Source organism: Somniosus microcephalus, chromosome 8, assembly GCF_052327205.1.
Source record: "Somniosus microcephalus isolate GS21.2 chromosome 8, FLI_Smic_1.0, whole genome shotgun sequence".
In the NCBI taxonomy this organism is placed as follows: domain Eukaryota; kingdom Metazoa; phylum Chordata; class Chondrichthyes; order Squaliformes; family Somniosidae; genus Somniosus; species Somniosus microcephalus.
In genome coordinates this window covers 266481707-266494307 of record NC_140994.1, presented here as the reverse complement: position 1 = coordinate 266494307, position 12601 = coordinate 266481707, and the positions used below count along the sequence as shown (strand labels likewise).

The 12601-nt window shown below is 45.0% G+C and overlaps 1 protein-coding gene across 1 annotated transcript in view; it reads left to right on the top strand.

Annotated features, from left to right (window-relative positions):
- maml1 (mastermind-like transcriptional coactivator 1) overlaps positions 1-12601 on the top strand; it is an 81614-nt gene that overhangs the window by 36941 nt on the left and 32072 nt on the right. The gene's annotated exons all lie outside the window — the stretch shown is intronic.

Here is a 12601-nt window from a genome sequence, read left to right as displayed (position 1 = left end):
AAGGAAGGATGTAAATGCATTGGAAGCAATTCAGAGAAGGTTTACTAGACTAATACCTAGAATGGGTGGGTTGTCTTATGAGGAAAGGTTGGACAGGCTAGATTTGTATCTGCTGGAGTTTAGAAGAGTAAGAGGTGACTTATAGAAACATAGAAGGCAGGAGCAGGCCATTCGGCCCCTCAAGCCTACTCCACCATTCAATGAGATCATGGCTGATCATCCAAATTCGGTACCATGTCCCTGCCTTCTCCCCATATCCCTTGATCCCTTTAGCCTTAAGAAATATATCTACAGGAAACTTTGTGTTATCCGGCACCAACGGGACCGAGCTGTTGCCGATCTATCAAAACTGCCGGACATACAAATTTAATGTTGAAGCATACGGAGGTTTTCATCTCCGTATCCGACAACAAACACTTGCTTAGCAACAGCTTCTAAACAGTCGGCTGCAGCTGCAAGCTTCTAGCTGAAGCTGTTGCTATAGCTACAGACTTTGCCGTGCCTGACCCTGGGGGGGGGGGAAAGCAACGAGAACTAAAAAAAACTTATAGAAAACGGCTCCTGATTTTTGCCGTTGGATCGGGTATTCCGGACATATAACCTCCAGATAAACCAAAGTTTCCTGTAACTCCTTGAATATATTTAATGAATTGGCCTCCACTGCCTTCTGTGGTAGAGAATTCCACAGGTTCACCACTCTCTGGGTGAAGAAATTCCTCCTCCATCTCTGTCCTAAATGGCTTACCCCTTATCCTTAGACTGACCCCTGGTTCTGGACTCCCCGACCATCGGGAACATCCTTCCTGCATCTAGTCTGTCTAGTCCTGTTAGAATTTTATAAGTTTCAATGAGATCCCCTCTCATTCTTCTACTTGATTGAAACATATAAGATCCTGAGGGGTCTGGACAGGGTGGATGTGGAGAGGAGGTTTCCTCTTGTGGAAGAATCTAGAACTGGGGTCACTGCTTAAAAATAAGGGGTCGCCCATTTAAGACAGGGATGAGGAGAAATCTTTTCTTGGAGGGTCGTGAGTCTTTGGAACTCTTCTTCAGAGGGCGGTGGAAGCAGAGTCTTTGAATATTTTTAAGGCAGAGGTAGATAGATTCTTGATGAGCAAGGGGGTGAAAGGTTATCGGGGGTAGGCGGGAATGTGGAGTAATCAAATCAGCCATGATCTTATTGAATGGCGGAGCAGGCTCGAAGAGCCGAATGGCCGACTCCTGCTCCTCCTTCGTATGTTCGTATGTCAAGTATGCAATGGCTGTGTGGAGGGACTTGAATCGAGTGTTGCTGAAACTTAACGTAACATTATGCAACTTGCTCTCACTTATAGTAAGGCTGTGAAATGAAATGCCTGTTATAACATGGTGTTCTACATTGACATGCAGGCTGCAACTATTTCAGTCCCTAACCGAAATTAGTCTTACTAATTTCCTGTCTGAAATTTGGATTGGTCAGTTTAACGAACCGAAGATCTGAGTTAATAGTTTGGGTGGCCACTACTTGGGTGATAGTTTACAGAATGTCCTTTGTGCAGTCACGCCAACAAAGCAGGGCCAGCAAGAAAAAATATGAATTAAAGCTCCAACAAATACAGAAAATGCTGGAAACACTCAGCAGGTCAGGCAGCATCTGTGGAGAGAAACAGCGTTAACGTTTCAGGTGTAGAATTTTCATCAGAACTGACACTCAGCTCTGGTGAGAGGCCCACACCTTAGCTCGTCAGGCAGTGTCTGACGAGCTGAGTGTTTTCCAGCATTTTCTTGTTTTGCTTCAGATTTCCAGCATTTGCAATGTTTTGCTTTTTGTTAATTAAAGCTTCTAATGATTTCAATGAGTGATTAGAGACCTCTTTAACATCCTTTTAAGATGCAAAGAAGCGTCAGCACTTGGCTTCAATAGTTTTTTTTCCCCCCACACCTGTTGAGTAGGCAACACCTTTGGGATTTTGCTTAGCACTGCTTCTCTTGGAGTGAGACTTTGACCAGCTGTCACAGGCTGAAATTCAAGAAAGAACTTGCCTTTATTTAGCATCTTTCACGACTTCGGGATGTCCCAAAGTGCTTCACGGCCAATGAAGTACTTTTGAAGTGTAGTTACTGTTGTAATTTAGGGAAACGCGGCAGCGGCACGATACCACAAACAGTGAGATAAATGACCACCAGATCATCTGTTAGGTTTTGGTTGATGGATAAATCTTGACCAGGGCACCCGGGAGCGCTCCATTGCTCTTGGAATAATGGGATCTTTTACATCTACTTAAACCAGGGCCCCGTCTACCCTCTCAACGTCTCATCCGAAAGACGGCCCTCCCTCGGCACTGCCCCGCCGGCAGTGCGGCCCTCCCTCGGCACTGCCCCGCCGGCAGTGCGGCCCTCCCTCGGCACTGCCCCGCCGACAGTGCGGCCCTCCCTCGGCACTGCCCCGCCGGCAGTGCGGCCCTCCCTCGGCACTGCCCCGCCGGCAGTGCGGCCCTCCCTCGGCACTGCCCCGGATTGTCAGCCTGGGTTATGTACTCAAGTCTGCAACGACTGGGAACATTACATCTGAATCTTAGTTTTCCTACAGAATTTATATCTCGCTTGTATGTTACAATTTTTAAAAATTATATAAAATCAGTATCTGTCCTTCTGACTTTGTGAATATGAATACGTATCGTGGTGCTGTCCATTCTCAGTACAATAATACATTTTCAAAATACTACAGAATGCATTTCGATATGTTTCGATGCTGAGCGTACAGGGATAAAATCACGTATTTCACCTTGTTGCTGTGAAATTATTTGAAATCCGAAGCCTTTTTTTAAACAAACCGCATTGCATCCTGCTGCTTTGAACAGAGTGAAATCCGTAATGCGTTATCCCATTTAACTGGTTACCAAACAGTCTGCAATGGGACATTATTCTCAGTCCCATGATTTGAGGAAGATTACATCACTCCCGTGTGACCAGTCGCCTCACTCATGAAATTCCGTCCCACAGCACTCTTAGAATGCTGAAAGTCTTTAACTTGTGTTCTTCTGCAAGCATGAACCGTGCTTTGATACTGCATGGAATTACGTAGAATGTGCAGAACAGAAACAGGCCATTTGGCCCAACTGCTCCGTGCCGGTGTTTATGCTCCACATGAGCCTCCTTCTTCTTGCCCCATCAGCAGAGCAGACAAGTTACAATTCCAGATGTAGACTTTTCATCAGAATGAACACACAACTCTGGTGAGAGTTCTACAACTTTAATAGTTAACTTGTCTGTTCTCTCCACAGATACTGCCTGACCCGCTGAGTGTTTCCAGCATGTTCTTGCTTTTTCAGATTTCCAGCATTTGCAGTGTTTTGCTTTTTGCTAATTAAAGCTCCCATTGCTTTTCAGTAAGAGTTTCGTGACCTCTTCAATATCCCTTAAACAACTCAATTTAAGGGCAAAGGACCCACACCGGTTGAGTAAGCAGCACTTCGGAATCTTGCTTAGCACAACGCCCGTCAAAGTGAGAATTTGACTAGCTTTCTCGGGCTGAAAGTAAATAAAGAACATTCATTTATATAGCACCTTCTCATGACCTCAGGATGTCCCAAAGTGCTTCACGGATAAGTAAGTGCTTTTGAAGTGTAGTTACTGTTGTAATTTAGGGAAATGTGGCAGCAAATTTACACACTGTACAGTATCACAAACAGCAATGAGGTAAATGACCAGATAATCTGATTTTCGGTCTTGGTTGAGGGATAAACATTGGCCAGGGCATCGGGGAGAATTCCACTCTCTTCGAATAATGGGATTTTTGCGTCCACCCGAGAGGGCGGACAGTGCCTTGGTTTAATGTCTCCTCTGGAAGATAGCACCTCCAACAGTGCAGCACTCCCTCAGCACTGCACTGGAGTGTCAGCCTGGGTTATGTGCTCAAGTTTCTTCTGACTGACGCGTGAGTTTTACCGCTGAGCCAAGTCTGCAATGATTGTTGCTACAGATGATTGTTGTAAGCTGTGATGAGGATGTCGTGAAACTCCAGTACGATTTGGACAGATTGGGTGATTGGGCAGAAACATGGCAAATGCACTATAATGTGGATAAATGTGAGGTTATCCACTTTAGTGGCAAAAACAGGAAGGCAGATTATTATTTGAATGGCAATAGATTGGGAGAAGGGGCAGTGCAAAGAGACCTGGGTGTTCTTGTGCACCAGTCGCTGAAGGTAAGCATGCAGGTGCAGCAGGCGGTTAAGAAGGCAAATGGTATGTTGGCCTTCGTAGCAAGAGGGTTCGAGTACAGGAACAAGGATGTCTTGCTACAGTTGTACAGGGCCTTGGTGAGACCGCACCTTGAATATTGTGTGCAGTTTTGGTCGCCTTACCTGAGGAAGGACGTTCTTGCCATGGAAGGAGTGCAGCGAAGATTCACCAGGCTGATACCTGGGATGGCAGGAATGACGTATGAGGAGAGATTGTGTCGATTGGGCTTATACTCACTGGAGTTTAGAAGATTGAGAGGGGATCTCATCGAAACTTATAAAATCCTGTCGGGCCTGGACAGACTAGATGCAGGAAGGATGTTTATGATGGCCGGGGAGTCCAGAACCAGGGGTCATAGTCTAAGGATAAGGGGTAAGCCATTTAGGACTGAAATGAGGAGGAATTTCTTCACCCAGAGAGTGGTGAACCTGTGGAATTCTCTGCCACAGAGGGCGGTGGAGGCCAGTTCATTAAATATATTCAAGAAGGAGTTGGATATATTTCTTAAGGCTAAAGGGAATCAAGGGATATGGGGAGAAGGCAGGGACAGGGTACTGAATTTGGATGATCAGCCATGATCTCCTTGAATGGCGGAGCAGGCTCGAAGGGCCGAATGGCCTACTCCTGCTCCTATCTTCTATGTTTCTATGAATCTGTATCTCGCATGTCTGCTGTGGTTTTTTTAATTGTATAAAATCAGCATCGAGCTGTTCTTCTGATCACGTGAGTATGAATATGTAGCGTGGTGCTGGGTCCATTCTCAGTACAATAATGCACTTTGAAAATGCTGCCGAATACATTTCGATATGCTTCGATGCTGACAGTAAAAGGGTAAAATCACGTATTTCACTTTCTTGCTGTGCGATTATTTGCAATCCAAAGCCCTTTTTTTAAACAAACCACTTTGCATCCTGCTGCTTTGAACAGTGTGAAATTTGTAATGCATTATCCCATTTAACTGGTTACCAAACAGTCTGCAATGGGGCGTACTTCAGTCCCATGATTTGAGGAAGATTACATCACTCCCGTGTGATCAATCATGATGTGCTCTTTGAATGCTGATACTTTTTAACTTCTGTTCTTGTGTAAGAATGGACAGTGCTTTGATACTCTATACTTATGGGAGTTGGTATTTGCTGCTTTTCAGCTGAGGTGTTTGTCAACCTGCTTTAAAAGAAAAGTTTCTGTTAAGTCAATTCTTTCCAGCCCCTGATCTGATTGCTTTCAGTAGCTCTGTGACCAACGCTGATATTTAATACCTAGAGCTCTAACTCCAATTATTGCACAGTTTCAAGGATTTTCTTTTACTGGCGATTGGATACTTTGGGCTGAATGTTGATCCACCAGAACAATGATCGGTGGTTAACTGCAATATTTTTAAAAAAAATATGTAACTTGCAGTTTTCCCTCGGATCTACTGGCCAAGTATTGCAAGACCTGAGGGGTAATACCAGAACTGAGTTTGTAGCGATCAAGAAAGATTGGACAGGCTGGGGCTCTTTTCTCTAGCAAAGAGTGAAGACTGAGGGGTGACCTGATAGAGGCCTTTAAGATTATGAAGGGGTTGGATAGGGCAGACTTGGTGAAGATGTTTCCACTTGTGGTGGAGACCAAAACTAGAGGCCATAAATGCAAGATGGTCACTAAAATCCAATAGGGAATTCGGGAGAAACTTCTTGGTGAGAATGTGGAACTTGCTGCTGCATGGAGTAGTTCCGGCAAATAGTTTAGATGCAATTAAGGGGAAGCTAAAAAAAAAAACACAAGGAAGAAAGGAATTGATGAATATATTGATAGTGAAATGAAGTAGATGGGAGGAGGCTCGTGTGGAGCATAAACACCGGGATTGGCAAGTTGGGTTGAATGACCTGTTTCTGTAAAAAGACCCTCCATTATCGGATCATGGCAGAATAGAGTGGTACACAATGATTCAGTCTAGCAGTCTAGCATTTGGGGTCAGGTTGTTATGGTTTGTATGTGTGTCAGATGGTAGTTTAAGATAGCTTGTAACATTTTGACAATTTATCCCTATTCTTTACAACTGCCTCCACTAGTGTCCTTTTCATATGGAGGGAGGATCAACTTCCTGACTCTACCTTAGCCAATTGCCATGAGACATCCAATGACAAGCAGAGATGACATCCCAGTTTCCCACTGTCATGAAATAACCTCTGGCAGTGCGTCGTTGCGTGTTGCAGCTCGGGTCAAAAACTGAGTGAGCAGTTTTGGTCGCCTTATCTGAGGAAGGACGTTCTTGCCATGGAAGGAGTTCAGCGAAGATTCGCCAGACTGATACCTGGGATGGCAGGAATGACGTATGAGGAGAGATTGGGTCGATTGGGCTTATACTCGCTGGAGTTTAGAAGAATGAGAGGGGATCTCATTGAAACTTATAAAATTCTAACAGGACTAAACAGACTAGATGTAGAAAGGATGTTCCCGATGGCCGGGGAGTCCAGAACCAGGGGTCACAGTCTAAGGATAAGGGGTAAGCCATTTAGGAGAGAGATGAGGAGGAATTTCTTCACCCAGAGAGTGGTGAACCTGTGGAATTCTCTACCACAGAAGGCAGTTGAGGCCAATTCATTAAATATATTCAAGAAGGAGTTGGATATATTCCTTAAGGCTAAAAGGATCAAGGGATATGGGGAGAAAGCAGGGACAGGGTACTGAGTTTGGATGATCAGCCATGATCTCATTAAATGGCGGAACAGGCTCGAGAGGCCGAATGGCCGACTCCTGCTCCTATGTTCTTGGGTATTCCACAGGCTAACGGTTAATTGGAGGGAAATGATAGCAGCGTGAGACCAGAGTCTATAGTGTAGATCATCATCAAATGTAGTGTCACGCATTGCACTGCAGAGCTTATCTACTGTCTAATCGGCAATGAACACATTGTTGAAGTATGTAGTTTCATTTTTTCTTTTCAATGGTTCCAGGTTTTTTGACATCACCCTTGTAGCCTGCTACTTGGCATGAGCTTCATCCCCCAGCTATAAAGTGCGGAGGAAGCGTTTACACGCTATGCACAGTCAGCTTTATTGTAGTGTTTGTTAGAATGAACTTGCATTTAGAAAGCGTTTTATCTGCTCATTCAGGATGTTGCAAAGCATTTCACGTTCCAGTGAATTACTTCTTGAAGTGCAGTCACTGTTAGCGGGTTATTTATAATTTTCTGAAATGGAAGGGTGCGTTCTTTTAAATTATAATAATTTCTTGCGAAACTGAAGTTAGTCCAATCAGCTTTGCGTGGCAAGTGTATGTAATAGTTTTCAGATTATATATGTTGAAGTCTACATCATAAAATGCCTTGGATTGTCAAATCTTGTGGCCTAGCATATAGTGCCATCTAGTGTTGTGCTACTTGATGTAAATCAAATCAAAATATGCTTTCCTACCTTTACAACTATATTTGTCTTCAATAAACTAATTTCCTTTATACCTGTACTGAGTTATTTTGGATGTGTGTGGCTTAATAGACATGGTTCCCACAAGAAAGTGACGGGGAACGTTGGTCATCTTGCTTGGGTCATTCTCTTTTTTGGAAACGACTATAATTTTGAAATTAAATTTTTTTTTTTTTTTTTTAAACAGTGATTTGCTTTGCCTTAAGTGAGCTTGAGGTGCAGTAGTTTAATGCTCCCCTGTACAAGCAGGTTCACGTGGTCAGGCACTGGGGCGTTGGACTGTGCAGCTGTTGTTGTATTAGATGAGGGGGCGTAGTGCATGCACAACCGAGGCTTAGCGTTGAAGAGTTTTAAAAAGTAGTGGTAAGGTGATTCCGAAGCTGGGTTTTAAAAGCATGCAACTTGTAGGAGAAAGGGAAAACTGAGGCGGAAAAAGAAAGACTTGCATTTATATAGCGCCTTTCAGGATCGTGGGACGTCCCAAAGCACTTTATAGCCAATGAAGTACTTTTGAAGTGCAGTCACTGTTGTAACGTAGGGAACACGGCAGCCAATTGGTGCACAGCAAGCTCCCACAAACAGCAATGTGATCATAGCCAGATCATCTGTTTCAGTGATATTAGTTGAGGGATAAATATTGGCCAGGATACCGGGGAGAGCACCCCTGCTCCTTCGAAAGAGTGCCATGGGATCTTTTACGTCCACCTGAGAGGGCAGACAGGGACTTCGCTTTAACATCTCATCCCAAAGACGGCATCTCCGACAGTGCAGCACTGCGTTGGAGTGTCAGCCTAGTTTTTGTGCTCCAGTCTCTGGACTTGAACCTTACGACTTCGGCAAGAGTGCTACCCACTGAACCGCGGCTGACTCCTTTTTAAGTAGCTTCACCATTTTGAGGTACTGGCAACGAATGGGAGTAGGAATGGCGCAGGAAAACACTTCAATTTGGGAGTAGGGTTTGTGTCATAGTTTGGTGCTAGTTAATTAGATTTGCTATAACCTGACCACGTTCTGGCCCAAATTGCGGATCCTGTTGTGTAGTGGTTATGTTACTGGGCAGTAATCCAGAGTATGAGAATTCAAATCCCACCATAGCAGTTTGAAATTGAGTTCAGTTTTTACATAAAATCTGAAAATAAGAAGCTGGTCTCTGTAAAAGTGACCATGAAACTGTCGGATTGTTGTAAAAAACCCAATTGGTTGACTAATTTTTAGGGAAGGAAGCCTGTTGCCCTTACCCACTCTGGGTAATATCTGACTCCAATCTCTCATCAGTGGGGATGACTGAACTGCCCTCGGTTGCATCAAGCCACTCACCTTCACCGCATCTTCAAGAAGGCCCACCACCGCCTTCTCAGGGCAACTAGGGATGGGCAATAAATGCCAGCCGTGTCCACATTCCAAGAATTAATTTTATTACAGGAAACTCTTGATTTACCAGCACCTAAATAACCGGAAATCTCTGTTAACCGGCAAAATTCAGGAGTAGGTTCAGGTAAGTTTTACTTCATATTAGTGGCCGTTCCTGGATCTGTGGCTGTGTAACCGGAGTTCCTGCACCTGTTGCTAAGCAACAGGGAAGCCTGGATTTGTTTCTGTGTACGGAGCTCTCCTACCTTTTACTATACCTCTCTGTAATCCGGACTTTTTGATAAACCGGCACCACGCCGGTCCCATCGGTGCCGGATAAAAAAAAGTTTCCTGTAAATGACTTGGGTAGAAAAGTTGGCAAATGGAATGACTGAGTCTTCAAACATGAGCGGGAGTACAAGATGGATATTTTCCAATAATGCAAGATGGATTGCATCAAGTGTATAAATAGTTTAAAACAAAACTCAATCGTATGACAAAACTAGGGCTGTACTAAAGAAAATCATGAATAAAGGAAGTATAATGGCGAGATGAAAAAATTAGAAGGGTCAAAAAGCCTTCTGAAAAACAGCTAGCAGATAGGAAATAGTAAGGGCTTTTATAAGTATATTAATATTTCCTACATTACAACAATGACTGCATTTCAGATGTACTTCTTTGGCTGTAAAGCACTTTGGGATGTCCTGAGGTTATGAAAGGTGCTATAGAAATGCAAGTCTTTCTTTCTTTCTATTTCTTTCTTTCAGTCTGGCCTACCCCACTCGAGATATTCCAGTGCTCCTCTTTCTGCCTCTCTCTCTTCCATCCCCGAAGTTACAAATGAGTTTTGTCCCATTAAAAACCCTTTGAGGAAGACTACTAGGGGGGAAAAATTCAGTATCGCCCCGTTTGGGGCGCCATTATCGGCCGTGCGCAAAGTTTAGCGCCTGACGCTAATTATCGCCTCCGACAACAAACTTGTCTTCTATTGCCCCTGGAGGTGATTGGAGCGCTAAATCAGGCGCTTCACACCTGTCTTAAGGTGCAAAGACTGAGGAGCGAGGCGCTACCTCAGAGCGCTGGCGAAGCAAGGAAGGGCAAAAAGGCAGGAAGTGGTCGCCTTTAAATAGCGCTCCCCCAGTCCCTTCCCGACTGCAAAACGCTCCCCTCAACCTGTTGTTGCTAAAGGCAGGGAGCGCCACTCCATATCCGGTCCGGGGCATTGCACACTCGACTGACGTCACGATCTGCCGGCGCAGGAGATCGTGGCGGTAGTGTTTAGCGCCGCCGCAAAATGTCTAGTTAATTTCGCGAGCGGCGCAAACATCGCTGCGCTCGGGCGCTAGTTGCTTTGCGCCCTCAAGGCGCTAACTGGAGGCGCAAACAACTGAATTTTTCCCCCTGGTGTGTCTCAAAAATCCCTATTGCACAATAAACATTCAAACAAAACCCATTTCGATTTACGTTCCTCTCGACTCTGGGTGTGTCTCATTATGGTAACAGTTGCAATAAAATTTGGTTAACAAACTGCAATCATGCAGATTTGTTTCAGAATTTGGATGAAGTTGTGAAGTTTTATTAAATATGTAACTTTTACTTGTTCCTACTACGTATGCAAATGGAACTTTAAGTAAAAATCACTTTTTATAATCCAGGCACGATGGGCCGAAGTGCCTCCTTCTGTACTAATCATTCTACGATTCCATGATTAAAAAGTAATGGCATTGATTTAGCAATAGGTGGCACCAGACACCTTCAATACACAATCTGAGCCAGCTCCAAATACTCTACACGGAGACTAATGTCCCTGTCTGCATTTGTACAATGCAGTTTTCTACAAATACTATTTGCATATTGCTAACAGACTGTTCTACAGCACCGTGCACTTACACACTGAAAACTGCAAACACTTTCCGTCTCGATTCTACTTCAAAACAAGATTAAACTCAACCATGACCTGTACAATGGTTTTAATTCAGCTCAAGTACGCTAACTTATCCTGGCAGAATTTACACTTTTTAAAACATTGAAGGGCATAATTTTTCTTTCTAATTTGTTTTCATCTAGTTCAGTAAAAGCACCATAAAATCAGTTGTATTGCTGCAGACGTGGGTTCCCCCACGCCCCCCCCCTTATCGTCTGACAGGCATGCAAAAATTTTTTTTAAACCACATTGTTCTGTACGGATGCTGCTCTGTACATCTTCTCTTCCTTCTTAGGCAGTCCCTCAGGACTGAGGATGACTTGCTTCCACATTAAAAATGAGTTCTCAGGTGACTGAGTCCAATGCGGGACCTGCAATCTCTGTCACAGGTGGGGCAGACAGTGGTTGAAGGGGCGGGTGCTTGGGTTGACGTGCGCTCCTTCCGCTGCCTGCGCTTGGCTTCCGCTTGCTCTCGGCGAAGAGACTCAAGGTGTTCGGCGCCTTCCCGGATGCTTCTCCTCCACTTCGTGCGGTCTTGGGCCAGGGATTCCCAGGTGTTGGTGGGGATGTTGCACTTTTTCAAGGAGGCTTTGAGGGTGTCCTTGAAGCGTTTCCTCTGCCCCGCCTGGGGCGCTCTTGCTGTGCCGGAGTGCCGAGTAAAGCGCTTGTTTTGAGAGTCTCGTATCTGGCATGCGGACAATGTGACCCGTCCGTCGGAGCTGATCGAGCGTGGTCAAAGCTTCGATGCTGGGGATGTTGGCCTGAGCAAGAACACTAATGTTGGTGCGCCTATCCTGCCAGTAGATTTGCAGGATCTTGCAGAGGCAGCATTGGTGGTACCTCTCCAGTGCTTTGAGGTGCTTGCTGTACATGGTCCATGTCTCTGAGGTATAAAGCAGGGCGGGTATCACTGCTGCTCTGTAGACCATGAGCTTAGTGCTGGGTTTGAGGTCCTGGTCTTCAAACACTTTCTTCCTCAGGCGACCAAAGGCTGCACCGGCACACTGAAGGTGGTGTTGGACTTCGTCATCGACGTCTGCCCTTGTTGACAGTAGGCTCCCGAGGTATGGAAAGTGGTCCACGTTGTCCAAGGCCTTGTCGTGGATTTTGATAATCGGGGGGCAGTACTGTGTGGCGGGGGCAGGTTGGTGGAGGACCTTTGTCTTATGGATGTTTAGAGTAAGGCCCATGCTCTCGTACGCTTCGGTGAAGGTGTTGACGATGGTTTGGAGTTCGACTTCCGAGTGAGCGCAGACGCAAGCGTCTTCTGCATACTGTAATTCGACGACAGAGGATGGGGCGACCTTGGATCTGGACTGGAGGTGACGGAGGTTAAAGTGCTTCCCGTTTGCTCTGTAAATTAGCTCCACTCCAGTGGGGAGCTTACTGAGGGTGAGATGGGGCATTGCAGCAAGGAAGATCGAGAAGAGCGTTGATGCGATGATGCAGCCTTGCTTGACCCCGGTTCATACGTGAATTGGGTCTGTGGTGGAACCATTGGTCAGGATCACGTTTAGCATAGGTATAACCTGACATTGTTCAGTATATAACGACGCTATAACCTGCTGTTTGCCTCTTGCATACTGAGTAATGTGAGCCAAGAAATGTACTGCATCTATTCTGGTTCCAAAAATATATAGACCATGTTTGTGGAAACTATTGCCTAATTTATTTGTAATTCTTATTGTGTCTTGGTA